The sequence below is a fragment of the Calonectris borealis genome, chromosome 10 (genome assembly GCF_964195595.1).
Source record: "Calonectris borealis chromosome 10, bCalBor7.hap1.2, whole genome shotgun sequence".
NCBI classification, from domain to species: Eukaryota; Metazoa; Chordata; class Aves; order Procellariiformes; family Procellariidae; genus Calonectris; species Calonectris borealis.
The window spans coordinates 21,128,388-21,145,868 of NC_134321.1; the positions used below are offsets into that span (position 1 = coordinate 21,128,388).

A 17,481-nucleotide genomic window follows, 5' to 3' on the forward strand; every position below is an offset into this window, starting at 1 on the left:
ACCTGTACTGTGGTCTCCAACCCATCACACCGCTTGTGGAAATGAAACAACCTCTGGGAAGGAGAGCTTAGACCCGGGCAGAAACCCGCCAGGGCAGTGGGAAATGGCACTGCTTTGCGCAGTCGCTCCTAGATCTCTGCCTCATTTTGGCTGTAAATCTGAAGGAATCTCTCACTGGGTTTTTGGGTTTTTTTTTCTTTCCCCTTAGATCTCTGCTGAAACAGTCAGTGCTTCTTGCAGGAATGACTTAATTGCAATTTGTAATTCTGCTGTGCCTTTCTGAAGCCATCTTCATACAGCCTGCCCTGCAATTCAGAGCAGACCAGCAGCGTTGCTCAGCTTCGGTGCATCCCCCGCCTATGCCCTTGTTGAACTGCTTAAAAATTTTCGGTCTTCTGCTAACAGCCTCACTAGCCATTTCTGAGCCTTCTCGAATCCCCTCCCCTGTTACTGTCTTTCAGGCCTTAACATCGCATGTGGCTCTTACTACCTGCTTGCAAAAACCACCGATGTCAACACCTGACAATCATTTACTGTTTACGTGAATGTAACAAACCTTTTAACTTTTCTTCCTTGAATTCAGTTTCCTTATGTGGATTACAAAGGGGGGAAAAAGTAGCCTGAGGTAAAGTGTTTGAACATCCCAGTGTTCAGTGTGAAGCCACAGGCATGATGTCTGTTTTCAAGTGTACGGTTCTTCACAGCTTAAGGGAGGAAAAAAAGGAAAAGTCTTTTTGGTTGAGGTAGCTTCTGTTAAAATTCCCAAGGCAAAACTCTATATTGAAAACAAAGTTAAATGATCGGTTACATTGCTTAAAACTGCTCAGCGGAGGTTTGGCTGGATTAGCCTTCCTCTTACTCATGCAACAAGTTAATGAACGGGAAAAAATACAGAAACAGGGCACGGTCCCCTGAAATTTGGTCCTCCCAAGCCCACTTGCATTAAGCTGTTGGTGGCGTTAATACGCTGCTGCTCGGGGCTTGGCTGGGGTGCCTGACCTCGCGTGGCTTCGTTTCCTTACAGGAGACTCTATTTCCCGGGGTTCGCCACTCAGTTGTTTACTTGTCATTCCTATAATGTGCCACATGGCTTGGTCAATGGGGACGCAAGTTGGGTATTTAAATCAGAAAGGGTATCCGTGTAGTTGGAGAGAAGATATAGCTGATCCACAGCTCCCATGCGGATGGTTGCTTATCTTCCTTCTGTGCTAAGCCTCTCTGTTGAGGTAGAACTCGCTTGTACTCAGGGTACAACTGTTCTGTGCCTGTCGAGCAAATCTTACGCTCATATGTGAACCTGAAGAAGTACACGTGTATGGATTGAATGGACAGACATTGGAAACGCAAGAGCCAACGTGCTCATCACTGCTGGATTCACCAGATAGCTGAAAGGTCTTCAGTACAGAAGGAAAGGCAGGCATGTGATATTTAGACAAAAACCTCTGTAAAAATCAGTCTGAGGGAAAAAAACCAAACTCAGACAAACAGTCTACTCCCCACCTTGTCTGGATCTATTGCTTGGGATCTGAAATGCTGTGCTGTTCTCATCTTCTCTCACGTTGCTGCCTAGGAAGCTAGGACCCAAAACATGCCTCCTGACATTTCACCAGATTGAGCAAGTCTGTAGAAATAAGTCACAGTGGGAAGGATTTGGACCAGCCGTTAGTGCAGGTATCTGTGGAAGAAAGTGTAAAAAAGTAAAAATTTCATGTATCTATAAAAAAGAATGTGTATATACACACACACGCGCACACATATATATAAAGAATACAAAGCAGCTGGCAACAAACTTCTTTCTTAGTTAGGAGTGAAAGTGCTGAATTTAGTACCAGCTAGCGTGAATTTCTGTCCAGTTTGTAGTCTGCACTGGTGTACTTTTTTTAAAAAAAACATTTCAGTCGATTTGGGTCAGTCCAATCCTCCTCCTTGCAAGTTCCCTACCCTTGATGCAAATTCTGCTGGAACAGGACAGCTCCAATAGGGTGTCTGCTGGGTTTCAGCTAGACTCAAGGACAATGTCATGTTATAAAGCCATGTCATCTGTCCCAATTCCCCAGCACTTATTATAGTATTACGGAATCTCTTGGATTAAAAAAATATTGTAGTAACATGTAATTAAGACATTGCTCCTTCAAAACATTTCAAAATTGTGTTATTATGGGCAGTATCTTTTCATGGTTCCAGTTCTCAGCTTTCCTTAGATCAGTTTTTGGTTTTATTGCTTTTCACATGACATCTAGCCTACTAAAGGGAATTTTACCCTAATGGCATACAGCAGACATTCAAGCATTCTGCTGCATCCAGGGGAAAATAAGAAATACCACCCTTCTAATACAGCTAAGGTCATGTTAAGCATTTTGTTAATTGTTGTGTATTTGCATGCATAAACAGCTGAAGTTTCCCATTCAGCTTTTAACCTTTTCCGTAAATTGTTTTTTTTTATTTTACCCAAGGGTAATTCCTCCTACCCATCCATGGCCTATACTTGCAAATCAGCCGAGCTTCTATACCAGTTTATTATTATCTTCAGATTCACGTGCAGGGTTTGTCTTCTGCTCTTGTACGCATTTCTCTGCACATAGAGAAATTTTCTCTCCGTTGGAGGATGCCACTAGAAATCTCAGCCTGCCGTGCTGAATCAGCAGATGCCAGTCCCCACCACACAGTCTAGCGAGATGCACGTTAAGAATAAGGGACAATGGAGAGGGAGAAAAAAACAACCAAACAAAACCACCCAAAAAACCTTGGCACCATCACGAGAAATAATGGCTCACAGCTGTATTGCCCTGTGGACAACCCTTAGAAGTTCATTTCTTCAATTTATGCAAGAGATGCGCGTTTCCTTTCTGTTTGGAAGGAAAGCAGTGCACCGCGTTCCGACTTCCCGAGGATGAGTGCTGGGGCTTACAGGGAGAGCTGGGCGGTCTCTGTAAGTCAGGCAAGGTGGGACAGGAAGGAAAAAACCCCAAGCAGGATGGGGCTGCTTGACCTTAGATTTGATATAATTCTTCTCTGTTTCCCAGTTTTTAATCGATGATTTTTTTCCTTCTGTTTCTTTACCAATAGTTGTGACACAACTACATTCATTTTCGTATTTTCAGGTAGCTGATGTTTGGAGTCTCTCACTTGTTCAGCATCCAATTCTTAGCAGTTTTGTTCCTAGTCTCACAGAAACATTTTTCTTTTCAAGAGTTATTGCCCAGATCATAAACTTCTTATATTCTCTTTACTTATTCTTCCTTACTTTTTAAATAGTGTCTTAGTAGATTGATCTGTTTTTCTCTGGGGATTCTAGAAATCTTACATTTTTCTAATGAAATCAGCTTATTCTTAAATTGTATAAATATACCAAATGCCTGCTGGGGAAACCTTGAAATAGATTCTTGTGTACGCAAACACATATTGGCGCAGGAGAAACACACAGGTGTCAATCGGGCAGGAAGCAAACGTGGGGTACGAAATGAAAAGCAGGATTAGCTCTGCAGGAGCACTGCCATCTCATCTGGTGCGGGAAATGATACTCGGTATTATTAAATTCTGCGGTAGAGTACAATCAGTTCCTGCCAAATGTAAGCATATTGTATTTATCTTTATTAATATTGATCATTTGTATTACCTTAACACTGGAAGCGAGCACTAGCAAATCTTCGCATGGCTCAAGATTTCATTTTAAACAGGAGATACCCATGTGCCCCCTCTGCTTAAATGACCCTGGGGGGTAAGCAGTTGTTTCAAAAAAGTTAAAGAAAGTAAAAGCACTAATTATTGAGGAACTTTAACCAAATTTAATTGAACTTAATTAAAAGTAACCTCAGATAAATAATCACATGAAAATCTTGAGCCATCCTCTGAGGAATTCAGTTCATTTACTTCCTAGTGAGACGCAATGAGTATCATTGAATATAAACGTTTTAATGCAGAATTTTTCAATTTTTACCTTGTCTTTACCCATACAGTCCACATCTGGGATTTCATCATACATTTTCTTTAGCATTTTAATTCAGTAGGGCTGCTCACATGGTCAATGAAGCACATTGATTTTTTTTAAATTCTTTGCCAGACTTTTACATACTGAGACTCTTGCAGGGCCAATTCAAGATCCTAGGACACAAAGATTTCCACAGGGAAGTGTTGCATATGTCTCCCCCTCTAAAAATCTGCCTTCCTGGATTTCATTAATATGCACTTAATATATTTGATTAATGAGTGAAAGAACCAGGAATATCAGAAGTGAGTCAGCTGAACAAAGTTAATTCTCTATTCTTTGTGGCAGTTTTAGATCTTAATTTTTTTTTTAAAAGCATTTTACATGTGATAACATAGATTGCATTAAAAATACATGAATGTAGGCAGCATAAAAATCTAGTCTGTAAGACCAACATTAACGTTATTTTACAAATCTCCGAAAATCACAGCAGTACACAGCAATAAACAACTGTAAGTCTTTTGTGAGCCCTCCCAGTTGTGAAGCCAACATTAAGACGAAAAACTGATTCCATAACGTATGTGTGTGCACTTTATATTTTAAAAATGTCATCAAGTAATGTTTTGGGTGCATTGAAAATCCATTATCTAATCCTTTCCATGATGCAAAATGTATTGTAGAAAATGTGAAGTCTTTTTAAAATAAAATGAGCTAAATTTCATTCATTTTAATAACTTTGCAGTGATTTTAATCTTCCACCCTGCCTCATGAACTATGTAAGTAAAAAAGCAAACCAACCCAGCATCCCTGAACAATTGCTTAAGGTATTCTCAGAATTTTGTTGCAGATGCTGAAAACAACAATAATTAATAAACTTCTTCAAATCTCCTGTATATCTCAAAAGGTCAAGGGAACAGCTGAACTGTCTTGTAATCCTCACTGTCAGTGTCAACTAATCACCCTTGGCACGGCAGGGAGGTCTGGCTGCTGTTTCCGAGTTCTTTGTCTGTACTGTTTGCAGTCTGTAAGCACTGGTTTTAATTTTGCAGGACTCTCAACCATTTGCATAGTACAACATAATCTTATCGAAGCAGGTACTTCTTCAGAGGGTTTTAGTTCTAACTTAATTTCTTTTTAGCCCGTAATTAGAACAGATTTGGAATTCCACACACCCCCCAGAGCGCTTTCAAATGACTTTGTTTTGACTACAAAACCCTGAAATGTATATATTATTCTGTAAGTCTATATAGAGTGTGTTACATAACGTTCTTCAGGCACTGAGGAATACTAAGTCAGTGGAAAACAGGTCGTATATAAGAGGGTACAAGGGCAATGCAGCCTTAAAAGCTGGTATGTCCTTACAGGAATCCTTCATTGTCTTTGCTGGTAAATAAATAACACTGATCCAGCTGTCGCTGCACTAGAGGTTTTTATTGTACTATGCAAGGAGGAAAATTCGCAAGGGAAGCTGAGACAATAGAAGTGTAGCTATTAGAAAATAGCATTTTTATATAAAATAGATTAATCTCAAAGTATAGATTAATTTCAGAGTTATCAAAACACAACTTTTGAGGAGTGTGGTTGCACACACTCAAATACTTTTATCATTCTTCATAAAAATTAAACCATGAGATTCCCAAAGGATTTTTTAAACCAGTCTAAACTGTCTGGCAGTACGGGGGATGAAGCAGTTGGCATCCTGGAAAATAGGAGAAACAGAAGTATTTGCCCTCTTAAAAACAGCTTGTTCTGCCAGAATGCCACCATTTAACCTCCTTCCTCCTGAAGCTAGGGTGAGGTGAAGCAGCATATGGCTTCTAGTGACATTAGCCCAATCTGTTTTGTTAAAGAAATGAGTTCCTTTAAGAATTTGCTGAAGTATCTTACTTTTTAATTCCTGCCCTAAATCATACTTCAATGCAAGGTCTAAATATCCGGGAGCAGAGGACAGAACAGGTTGGAGTGTCCAGCTATTACACGTGTCCCAACTCTCATGCATGCAAACTATCTCGCTGTCTTCCAACACTTGTGTAAGGCTGTTTTCAAGAGGAGAAAATTGCACACATTTGAGATGTCATTACCAGATACACTATTTAATTTCTGAAACATTTTTGCTTTTATGTTGTTTTCTAGATTCAAAAGATGGGATAAATTTAGGTTTAGGGCTCCAAGCCTAGATGAACTGGCGGGAGTCTTGGGTGCTATGGGGTCACGGAGAGCATGGTGCAAGGGTGGTTGGGTGGCTTGTTTATAGAGCCAGACGGAGCCTGGTGTTGGTGTTCAGCCGTAGCTGACAAACCCGTCAGGACATAAACTGAGCCTGCAGAGCCTCTCTGGGGTTTCGCACCCCAGTGCTCAAGACGACCCTACTGGGGAGAGCACAAAAGCTCAGCGAGTGCCACCACAGCCTCCTCCGGTGCCTCTCTGCTGGGTTGTGCTAGGAGAGTACCAAACCTGGCTACGCTGGCGTATTCATGCAGATTCATGCGGGCGGGTTCTGTGGATCTTGGGAGATGGCATCGTTTTGGCTGGCTCTGGGGGTTTGCACCGAGGTGCTGTGCAGCCTGCAGACAGGGACTGCTGGAGAGGTGGTGCAGGGGGTCATCGGAGCATCGAGGAGGCTGAGGGGAGACCTCATCGCGCTCTACAAGTACCTGAAAGGAGGTTGTAGTGAGGTGGATGTTGGTCTCTTCTCCCAAGTAACAGCGATAGGACGAGAGGAAATGCCCTCAAGTTGCGCCAAGGGAGGTTTAGATTGGACATTAGGAGAAATTTCTTTACTGAAAGAGTGGTCAGGCCTTGGAACAGGCTGCCCAGGGAAGTGGTGGAGTCCCCATCCCTGGAGGTATTTAAAAGACGAGTAGATGAGGCGCTTAGGGACATGGTGTAGTGGGCATGGTGGTGTTGGGTTGAGGGTTGGACTCGATCTTAGAGGTCTTTTCCAACCTTAATGATTCTATGATTCTATGATCATCCCCCACACCCAGCGAGAGTCAGGAGGACTCTGACGGCAGCAGAGAGAACAAGCCTTGCTGGCCTTGGTTTCATCCTACGCGGAGCAGCGCAGCTGTGTTTACTTTAAGCTCCCCAGCACACCCTGCATTAGGAGCTGTGCTGAGACGCGTGCTGGGTGTGTAAATCGGAGCGCGCCCCGGTCCCTGCTCCTCCCTGGCCTGGTTAATCCGCAGCCTGCTGACAGCATCCAAGGGCAAGCAAGGAGAGGCAGGATATGAAAAAACTCACTTGAGGGGAACTTTTTGGTCGTTTAGTCCATCCCCATACTCAAAAGCACTATCAACCATACTTACACCACTCTTGACACAAATCTAGCATACTTATTTTTAAAAAGTTCCAATGATGGAAATTCTGTGTCTTTCCTAGATAATTTGTCTAAGTGTCCATGCAGTGAGACTGTTATTCCTGGTGTATAATCTAAATGTCTCTTGTAAGAATTTAAACACATCACCGCCTTGTTATATTTTTACATGGATGTGAATTTATCGCATTATATTTTCAGCCATATTTTGTCTACTTGAAGACAACTTGGTTATAAATACTAATGGATAGCTACTTATGGGAACTTGCCCAGCTTTTTCAATCGGAATTTGAAATTTGAATAGCATGTCAATAATACAGAGGAATACAAGTATTGCACTGAATTTGACAAAGGGAGCCAAAATATTATCTTAAAATTATTTACCTGGTGTTTAAAAAAAATCAAAATTCCACCAAACCAATGAAAAACCAAAAGCTCTGAAAACATCTTTATTGTCAAAAGTTAACATTAATAGCTTATAAAATAAAACCATGTGAAATACAGGAATACTGAGTGTTTTATTATTGGATTGTGAATTAAAAAATCAGTTCTAATTTTCCAGCTTTAAAATCTCGAATATTTTTCAAATTTGCAAAATCACCTGTTTATTCTGTGACATTTCTTAATTCAAAGTATTTTTGGATCAGGTTATAGGATTGTTTTACAGTTTCACGGGAGGGTGCTGTTTGCCAACTAGTCTGCATGAGTTCATACAAACGATGTGAAAACCCAAAGTCTGCATGCCCTTATGGTTCATGTCTGTTGGTGGGTTTGAATTAGAATGGAAAATTATTATCTAGGAAAAAAAGTTTAAGCACAGATGACTGAAACAAAACAGGTATACCTTTTTGAACACCAGAACTGTGATGACAAGGCAGATGTATAGGAATTTGCTGCTTTTTTTATTTCTGGAGAAACCAGTAACGATAAAACAAGCCTTTGAGACAAAATATCTAAAACTCAACGTGAAGTATATGCACACACGTGTAATCAGGCATTGAACTGGGACCTTGGGAAGAGAATCCTAAAATCTCTTAACTTCAGATCTTCATAGATGCACTTGAGGGTTTTTTTTAAAGCTTAGTCAGACAGAGGATAGAAAAGCCCCCACCCTGCTCAACTCCACCTTCAGGAATAAAGCACAGACAGGGGAGTGTGTGGTATTCAATCCACGTCTATTACATCTAAAGCAGTAGGGTTAATACTAGGAGTAATGGCACTGAATTATACTACTTTTTAAGTATGTGTGTCTGTGTGTGCATATGCATATGTATGTTACATGAAAATATGCATATATATTACGTATATATACATATATCTCTCTTATCAGAAAAGTAACAATTTAAACAATTGATTCCAATTTATTTCTGTTATTGCATAAGGAGTTCAGCCTTTTCTCTCTAGGATATGCTGCTCATCGTGTTTCAGTTAAGTCTGCATACACTTTAGGAATCTTAAAAAGTAGATGAGGTGAAACTAAAATTAATATGCAGAATATATAGAATGTACGTTCTAAACGGAGGTTATTCTAATTACATGCAGCTTTAGCTTGCTTTGGATGTATCTACATTAACATTTTCGTTTGGATCCAGAGCATACTTCAGAAATTACATCTCCTGTGTGTCCCCAGTCGGTATGCTTTGGTTCACGTTGCAGGGTGCTTTCGGGCAGTGCACAAACTGGATGTGCATTCAGGTGGGATTTTATCCCATCCTTTGGGATGAAACTAAACTGAAAAATAGGTCCAGAAACATGTTTCCTTAGCACATAGATTTGCACTGTAAAACTCCTTTTATAGGGCCACACTATTTGCTAGCGTTGACAGAACTTTTTAATGCCTTCTGGTGCAAGACATTATGATATAATGTTTAATCTTTAACTGACATGATTTTTCACCTCTTAAAGTTTTATAGCACAAAGTAATGAAGACGAGAAATTTAATGAAAGTAATAAAGTAATAAACACTGCAGTTTATGAGCTGGTTTTGTGACTGAGGTCTAGAAATCTTCCATATCTTTTTCAACCTGGTTTTCTTGTTCTCATGAATATGACTGATGAGTGAGGGAGTAACAGCATCAAAAGAGCACGAGGTGTTTCAAGAACTGGCTCCAGAGCACATCACCATAGCCTAAGCTCAAAAGAGCACTGGTTTAATTTTCTGGTTTTGCAGTATCCTAGCTGTGTTAGGTTGCTTAAGCTATTCGGTTGCAAATTTTCTTAATTAGTGGCTTTCAGGCTGTGGTCTGTGGACCTCTGAGAATCTATGAATTACTTTAAAGGGGCCTATTAAAATCAGTAACCTTTCTTAGTAACCTCTCTCTGCAGGGCTTGTAGGTTGGAAGAAGTTGACAATTACTCTTTAAATGGTCTAGATGTATGAAGTGTATCAGTCAGCAATCATAACTTCGTGCTGTGCTCCAGTTTGATTTTTCAGAAGTTCCAGTGAAACTTCTGTCAAGATTTCCAGGCATAGTCAACTTTCTTCAATATTGTCTTGCAAATTTTTGGTAGCATTTCTGTTAAATACAGTCTGTCTCTGGAATCATCTTGGTTATAACATCTTGTTTTAAAGCACAGGGAAAAAAAAAAGAAAAAAGGGAATATTTTTGAAAGGAAGTACATTTTGTTTGTATTAGGACACAATCAAAGAGCGATGGAACAGTACAAGCATCCATTACTCGGGCAGATGCCACTCTAAAAACCTTCTTCAATGATTGCTCTTCAGATCATTCTGCTTGAGAAATGAGAGAATGGGCTTTCTTTATAAGAATTCAGTAGATGAAGCATAACTAAGAAAGACAGCTCTCAATCTGATTATGTATTTATGAAATATTTGTTGCTCTATCTTAACATTAAATGTTTTTCTTAGGTCTATTTAAAGTCAAGTGCCTGGATGATAGCCAGTTTGCTGTTAAGCATTTATTTATTTTCATGGACTCCTGTGTTTCCTGGTGCATTCAGTGATGTGCATTGGGAGTGGGAGCTGAGGAAGCGTTCAAATCCTCCTCTCCATCCAGCTCTATTTAGGAAGTACTGGAAATCATCGGGGGTTGCTACATGAGAACTGGGAGCATTCTTCCTGTTTTCAGAAACTAACTGCAGCTTTAGCTTTCCAACATGTTTGTACAGGGTGCCTGGATAACTGGAGCTCCAAATGTACCGTATTTTCTTGAGATTATATATTTTTTTTTTCTTCAGCTGTGTGTTTAGGACCTAAATGGGCCATTCATGTTTAATAAGGTTCTCCTAAGACAACTTTACCCCAGTAGCTGCAGTGTTCCCTATGCAGGTTTTTTAATAGCAAGGTTAGAATTCTACATCAAACTTAATTAAACTTATCCAAGTGAATAAATGTCAACATATGGACAAACACTTGACTGCTAATATCAAGCTAACAGAAATTCTAATTTCTTCCTATTGGTTTTATTCATAATGTTTTGTTTGCATTGGCATAGTAGCCTGTTCCAAGTATGGTCTTACAATATATGATCATGAAAAAAGGCATTCCTTTCCCTCCTTATTTTACTCTGAATCAGCCAATGCCATTTATATTAGTGTTCCAGTTAAGTGATTCAAAACTCATGCAGTTCAGAGTCCTACATTGTTAATTCAATTTAGTACATATATATTTCAAACTTCGTTTGTCTTTTACATTCAGTTTTGTCATAGTTCTGACATTTAAATAATACCAGCCGAAGGGAATCCCTCATTTGTGCTATGTGTTCTTCGTTACTGTGAATTGGTTTGCCCTGTTGCTGATGCAGTGTAAACTTAAACGCTTTTCTGATATAGTCAAATCAGTTGAGTTATCCCCAGAAACCCTAACTGGAGGTATCAAGGCTGGCCACTAAGCCAAATTTCACAGCGAAGTATTGACACATATTTCTGTTCTTCATTGGAACTGAACCAAGGTTTTTCACCTTTTTTTTTTTCCATGAAAAACCCTGAGAAAAGAGGCTAAGCTGAATGTCTGAGCAAGAGGGTTTAAGGTTAAGACCACATACACCTGGTCTGCATTCTTATAACAGTGACTTGAATTTGGAGAATTTTGTAACTCCATTCTTATACGTCCTGAATTAATACAAAGAAACCTTCAACCTTTACCAGAAATTTCATTGTGGACATTGATATTTGTACTGAAATGAAAAGCTGCATCAGAAACAATTGTTTTTGACAAATGTAAGGATTTAAATTTTTTCAATATCTCTGTAGAGACAATTAAATAATAATAGTAAGCTTATATTTCTTTATGGAATAGTTATAGGCTATACTAACAGATATACAAGCTGTTTGTAAACTATATCTTTACTAGAGAAGGTCATTATTACAATTATCCCAGCACAGCCTTCCTAGTGTAGACAAAGCTCTTGCTCTATGGAATATATTGCCCTGAATTGGGAACATTAGTTTTTGACTGACAGTCTTTACTTCTCTCAATTAACCCCTAAATAATTAATTACTTACAAAATTTAAGAGAATGATTATTTCATTTCATTGTTTTGTCTTTTTTGAAAAAGTTTTTAGTATCTCATACATTTAGTAATGCCTGGGAAGCTGTTTATTGTTATGGGGTAAGTATTTTCAATGATGTGTGAAAACACTTGTTTTGCAAATTCTTACGGGGTTGCACAGCAAATATATTTACTTAAAAGATAATTAAGTGATCATAATTGCTCTTCTGTAAGTGTTTTGATGAAAATATATTGCATTGATTGTTTTATAATATGCTATCCTGGTTTTTACCATATTCTAAAATGCTTACAAATGGCCTACGTCTAGATCATTCAAGGTTGCATTAAAACTTTATTTCGTCGATACTGTCTCTTTTGAAGCTTCCCTATTACGAACTTCTTGATTCTTAACTTCCTACTTCTGTGGCTGGCTGGCTGGCTGGCTGAGTCTCTCTCTCTTTCCCCTATTCCCTTTGAACCCATCACCTTTTGAATGAGACAGAACGTGAGGTTCTGCTCATCCAACAGTGGTTTGGGTTTTTTGTGTCAATTGATATTTTTATTGCAGTGTGGAAATCTGGAAAGACCATACATTTGGTGTCTCTGTAAGAAGCAACAAGAAAGAAAACATAGTTTCCTACACAGATTCTCAGAGTCAGCAAGCAAAGCCCGATTTAGGTATCACACTCTGCCCAAGAACAGAGAACTCTAAAGGAAGTATGGAAATGATACTATATATGTCATGGACTCAGAAAAAAGTAGATGTATCACTTCTAAAATACAGATGGAACATCGGAAGTGGAACACCAGTTTTCAGGAGCCAAGCATTTGTCCAAAGAATGGTTTCACTCTGGTTTTGCTCGACTGCATCAAAACTATCTGTGCTGTACTGTTCACCAGCGCAAAGTGTGCGTAGGGAGCAAATTCGTTACTGGATGTCAGTGGTATTGATGAATGACATAAGTTTAAGACTAGAGCTGGCTTCAGTAACAACACATTAAGAACTTGTAAAGTGCAAAATGTGCACATTGTGTCATATGGGACCTGCAAATTAAATAATTGTTTCATAATGTAAAGTGACCTACATCTGGTTGCTACAAATCTGAGTTGGGCTGCAAAACATTAAGTTGCATAGATACTTTCCCTTCATTAGAAGTATGTAGATCATCGACAAAACTGGGGTGCTTTTAGATATTGCTCATTAGATAGATTTCCAGGTTGCCAGGCACGACTTAAATCTCAACTGGGGACAAGAGTTAATGAGATTTAGAACTTTGGGATGAAATACAAAAATCTTCTCACATATTTTCCAGGAAGAGGTTCTCCAGAAGTATTAATTCCGTAAGTAAAACTCAGCTAGGACATGACCTTGCAAGGATTGTTGAGTAACAGCATTTGAACTCTTATTAATAAAAACAGAGAACAACTTGCAAGGTCTGATTCTTATATTTGAATACTGTCTTTTACTTTTTGAATATGTGGCTATATTTATCAGACATTTTTAGCTCTCAGCAATATACAGTAAAAATATAGCAATCAGATGTCAAGGTTTTCCCTTGCAAACCCTAAGAACAGGACTTGTGATTAAAATTCCCATGTTGGCCTTTCTCTACTTTCTCCAAGTGGCAACATAAGGAAACAAAACTGAACATAAACCTTATAGAAATAGCTGTATGGTCCTGTTCCCTTCCATTGCCTTTGGTGGAGCTAGGACCCCATCCTTCTGACTGATCTTTACAAAATGCCTTTCCTTGGAGGTGCCAGTCAGCAGAATCGTCCTCGACATATTGCATCTCTTGAAGTTGAGTGAGTATTTTAATTAACATTTCTCTGCTCACAAATGTTTGTGATCAGGCTGAGGAATGTTTGAATATACATGCTTGCAGGGCTTACAGATTTGTTTCCTTGCATGAATATGTCAAAACTGTGTAAATATTTAATATTGAACTCTAAAGTCTACAGTTATATAACTAACCTACAGGGACAGTATATTTTTTTTTCCTCCCCCCACCACTGGAGTCCTTATGTAACAAACCGATATATCACAAAGCAAGGAATTCTAATATTGTTTTCAAGTAAGCACCCAAAAATCACTTTCAGCGAACATACAAGCACCCTAAACCTGAAATGTGTGCAGTATAAATATCTCAGGTTAGAAAATCCCTTCTGCTTGGCTGGCCACAGAGACGAATGGGGTTCTGGAGAATGCAGCCTGACTTACTACAAGTAACTAGAAAATGTTTTTCACGGTTGAATAAGTCCTTGGAGAGTACGAGAGAAAGACTTCATGGTTGAAGTTCTAGTGATTTCTGCCCCTTTGCTGTTAGCTCTGCGGTGACGCTTGGAGCTTTGCCAGCCTGTGCCCTGCCTGCCTTGTGCAGTGCCCTCACCGGGAGTGAGCCAGCGCCTGGTGGTGCTCATCACACGGAGCATTTTGGGAAGGAATACCGGTACTTCAGAAACTGGCAATCGCTCTTTGGACTCATTTTGTAGCAACTGATATGACGCAACAAGGGATTTGTAAAAATAAATATTACAGTATCTGTTACAGCTTAAAAAAAATCTTGTTAATGAGGGGATTTATGACATTGCATAATTTTTGGTTATTGTTCCTTTTTACCCAACTGAATATGTTTGATAAAATAAGTAACAGCACTTATGATGTTAGTAACAAGAGCCCAGCTCTACTAATGAAAAAGCTGTAACTTAGAGCTGCTCAATTTGCTTTAGTAACATCAGTGCTGGAGTTGCAGCGAAGGAAAAATGTCTTTACAGAAAGCGATTAAATAAAAAGTTTTTATCATGGGAACTGTTGTCTTTCTGGTGACAAAACCAGTTTGACTGACTAAAAAAATTACCTCTGGGGGTGTTATGAGATTTTCCTGGGGAATTTAAATGCCACAAGGTATTCTCAGCTTAAAAATAGAAATGTGTAGGTTGAAACGAGTAGCTGAGAGGTATGTGCTGTAGGTTGGGACTTAGGAATACAGATGTTCACAGATTTTTAAAAATATACTTTTTCTGATTTAAAAATTACCGTGCTGCAGCTTAAGACTGTATGGTTTGTAATTATAATTGTTACCCTATTTAAAGCAGCTTTAAGAATCGCCTCATAACTATTTGAAATCTTAAACAGATATTCTTTTTAGCTGCACAGTGCTTGTACGCTTCTTTCTGTATTTGCCCAGATTTGCTTGATATTATGAGAAACGTGTATTGAAATGATGTCTGTGACCTTAAAAGCATTCCAGTTTCCAACAGGACACGAGCCTCGTAAACTGTCAGATGATGCTGTCTGGCTATTTCGGGCCTTTTCCTTTTTTTTCCTTTCTCCCTTTCTGGCTTTCACCAAACTGAAATGATTAATAACATCAACCAAATTATTTTCCCGTTTCCAAATTATTATTGCCAGTTACAGTGAAGTTTCTTGCTTGCTGTCCTCCTGAAATGCTTTAACCTGCTCTTGGGTATCTCCTCTCCTTTCTCGCCTTCCCCTTTTGGCACAAGGATGTTCAAGGCTTTTCTGTCGTACAGTTCCGTTCCCTTCTAATACCCTAGGCCTTGCTCTCTTACGTCTTCTTTCCAAAACCTTATAGATAATTAAGATACTGCTAATGCAGGATGGGCTTCTCGGGCTAATTCTGAAATGACTGGTAATTAATTAAGTGCATGAAAGGGTCCAGCACAGGCTGAGTGCCGGGATATTTGCTCAGCTTTCCCCCTCTTTTTTTCCTGAATCCTCTTTACTTTTGGATTCTATCTTCCTTTCATCTCCCTTCTGTAGAAAACTTTTTCAACAGTCTTTGCTGACCTATTTCTGGTCAAATTTTAAGCTTTTAAAATTCTGTTCTCTTTCCACAAGTTTTTGGTAATGTACTTTGGAGATATTTTATGGAGGACACAATCCCATTAGTCCCCTTTTGTATTTTTGAATGTTCCTTGAGGCCGCGCTGCCAGGTCCTCCCTCCCCGCTGGGGGGGCTCGGCTCACCTGCGTGTCCCTGCACGCTCTTCTGAAGCAGCCAGTCCGTTTGGTAACTTCAGCTGCTTTTTCTGTACCAAAGGAGTTACAGCCCTGCACGTTCTTGACTTGCAGTCAAGTCTTTATAATCTCAGTTTCAAACTGAGTACGCGTTCTCTGTCTCATGAGGATGAGACTTTGGGGAATGACACACACACAAGGTACGTTCATAGTTATGGTAGAAAATAGCTTCATAGTAAAAACTTGGTTACTTTTTTGAAATTGAATCTTCTGACAGATAGGACCTATGTTAAATATAAGTTTAAATGAGTACTTCACAATTCACTGTCTTGGAATAAAAGCGTACCACATATGCGTATTAAAACTGCTTTTGTGATGCTTTCAGTCTGTGCCTTTCAGTAAAATTGCAGGCGTATTTTTCGGTAGCATTGGGAACCAAGTACTATCTTGTGAAAGCATAACAGCAATCTTAGACCTTACACAATTTTTTAAAGCTTGTGTGAGCATTCTTAATAAACATTAGATGCTTTAAACTATATTATACTACTTAGGCATATTATTATTACGTCTTTTGTGTGTCTTATTTATATTCCTTATTTTCCCCTTATCTGTAAAGTCAATACTGTGTCACTCTGTGTACTGCAATAAGGAGGACAGATAGTGCAAGTGTACAGTTAAGAAGTATGTGGGTTTTTTCTCCTATGAATACATGCAGTTTCTTCCTGTAAATTCATATAAGTCTTTCCAGAATTTCTAGAAAATTCTGTGTGATATAATGGCAGAAGAAAAAGAAAAAAAATTGTTTTTCCTTAAGTATATAAGAAAGAATTCTACAAACTTATACCAATGGAGATGCAAGTTTCCTTTTTTTTTCTATTAAAAGGGACTACTTCTAAAATAGTTTTGAAACAGGAACACCACATCATTCAAGAAAATGCTTCCTGACAGATAGGTCATCTCTTGAAGGACAGCTTGCATTTTTAAATCCTGCTTGTCTGTAAATCTCTGTTTTAAAAAAATCTGTTCTGAAATGTTACTATTGTAAGAACTAGATAGTTATTTACTCCCTTGAAGTTGCTAGAGTTTATTCCTATAATGAGAATGATGTGCACATTTTGCATTAATTTATCTAGCACTTTCATCCCATTTCATTTCTGTGGGACTATAAAAAGCAAAGACAAAATTCTGGGAAAATCTGATGATCAGCGTGGTTAATCATTTAAAGAGCCTGGTTTTAGTTATATTAGGCTAGATCCGCAAAAAGTGCAATTTCATTTCTGAACTGTTGTTACAAGTATCTACCTGGAAATCTTAGATACTCAAAAGCCTTGCTCAGCTGCTGCTTGAACTTGGAGATACCTAGTCCTTTGTGTCCAAACCCCTTACATAGCTGAAATTCTGCTTTCTCCTAACCTGAAACATACTGATAACAAAGTACGGTGTTTTTCTGATAGTTTAGGACCACCATTCATCTGACATGTGGGATTAAATGAGGGAACCAGCTAGAGCAGACCGGAACACACGCGTTTGTGGTGCTTAGGAGAGGACATGGTTGGCCAGCCTGCAGGCTGGGGATCTGCAGGGCAAAAGATTCCCATTTGTGTACTATCAACCTTTTTGTGGTCTTTAAAATTGTGGTCCTGAGTTCTGATCCTCTGAGAGAGAGGAGGGAAAAAAAAAAAAAAGAATTTGTGGCTCCCATATCCTGGTTGACTGTTTTGATTTTGAGTCATATTGAATAAAACCAATGCGAGCTGTCTGCTTCATGCTACCTCTATGGGTAAATTTACCTCTTAGCGTGTCAGATA

General features: G+C 39.0%; 1 protein-coding gene across 1 annotated transcript in view; it reads left to right on the forward strand.

Annotated features, from left to right (window-relative positions):
- The window catches only part of ATP2B2 (ATPase plasma membrane Ca2+ transporting 2), a 436,864-nt gene that overhangs the window by 310,745 nt on the left and 108,638 nt on the right, over positions 1-17,481 (forward strand). The gene's annotated exons all lie outside the window — the stretch shown is intronic.